The following is a 1,708-nucleotide window of genomic DNA, read 5'->3' as shown; positions in this document are numbered from 1 at the left end:
AATGTACTATTCACTTTCCCTACTTTTCACTGCCTTTAAATAGCAGAAATCGGAGAGAAATGTTTTATTTGCTCACATTTATCATTTATTTCCCGCGTTCAGTCCTCATTTTTTCTCCTTCCCCACGCTTGAACGTGGTTTCGCTTCATAAGAGTAGTTCATGGTTGTGGGTGTACTCCAGACAAGGGGATTTTTTCTTGGCACGGTTTTCCTTGGGAGAATTCACCACTGACGGACGTTATCATGGCGGAGCTTAATTTGGCGGGGTTGACCTCAATCATGATGGAGTTGATCATGGAGGACTTGATCATGGAGGACTTGATCGTGGCGGATTTCAGCGTAGGGGGAGTTCACCCTGGCGGAGATTGTTGTTGGCGGAGTTATCCATAGCGGAGATCGTCGTGGGGGAGTTCACTCTTGGCGGAATTCACCGTGGAGGAATTTGATGGTGGCGGAGATTGCCGTTGGCGGAGTTCACTATGGAGGAGATCACCGGGCGGAAATCCACAGGCGGAGATTAACGTTGGGGGAAACCGATGGCCACCGTTAAAATCTTGTCAAAAAGCGTTAACAATATACATCAGAAGGATAGGGCGTGACGCAAAACCACCAGAAGAATCTGAAGTAATGAAGAAAATATCGAACCAAGGGAAACTTTGGATGAAAGAACATTTAGAGAGTTTTAAGTGACGTATGATCTCGCTTGGGTTCCTTAGTGGGGGAAAAATGATCTGTTTTGGGGCTGATGGACTCTTTTTTGATCCAATCAGGTGAAGCAAGATGGATTGAGATTGATGTACGATAGGTTAATTAGGTAAAGGCTTCGCTACAAATTTTAAATCTATTTCCGTTTTTTCCAACCAGAGATTTATTATTTCTAGGAACAAAATATTACTAATGGATCAAATTTCCCTAAGTATCTCAACCTTGAGAGCACCGCTCCAAAGATGGAATATCCATCTAATGAGTATGAAAGGAGAAGAGTTTTCTAACGGTATATGGGTGTTTTGAGCTCCTTCATCACAAACAACTTGGGACAATAATTATTACTTCCCCCTCAGGAATGATCTCACTTTCGCCCGTTTAAGCTCTTCAGGCAGCAACTTATGCTCTAATTTAAATGCTGCAGGGAAGCTTGGACAAGCAATCCTGGGTTCAAACCAGGATTTGCTAATAGGAAACCTGACATCTACCAATACGGTGCCGCAGCTAGTAATTGTGGTCATATAGCAACCCCTCCCCATCATACAATTATGATTTTCCTCAGTGGAAGGATCGGATTCAATGGAAATATAGTCGAATTATTGTAACTCAGTTCACTCGCGCAACCTCTTAAACGCAATCGGTTGTCTGTAAAAAATAGGTTAGACTGCACCACCTTCATTCACACACAGCCTCTTGCATCATGATTCATGAACCATTGAACATGCACATCGAGAGGAAGATAGAGAGCGAGTGGGATGGGATCGATGGGGGGATGGAGCAAGCAAGTCGGGCCAGCCAGGCGGACGCGTTCTCAGAGATCAGGGGTGACAGCTGAAGGGCTGTAAGGGTAGAGACCCTATGTAAGGGCAATTAACATTTATTGAATCAGAACAAGTAAGACTTAGGTATGCAAGAAAAAGAGAAACTAACATTTGTTTAAACAAATATATGCCAATACACGCTAAAGCAAACTACACTGAAACCTTGTCCGAGCTTGGGCACT

The sequence above is a fragment of the Tigriopus californicus genome, chromosome 8 (assembly GCF_007210705.1).
Source record: "Tigriopus californicus strain San Diego chromosome 8, Tcal_SD_v2.1, whole genome shotgun sequence".
In the NCBI taxonomy this organism is placed as follows: Eukaryota; Metazoa; Arthropoda; class Copepoda; order Harpacticoida; family Harpacticidae; genus Tigriopus; species Tigriopus californicus.
Note: the sequence above shows the minus strand (reverse complement) of the source record.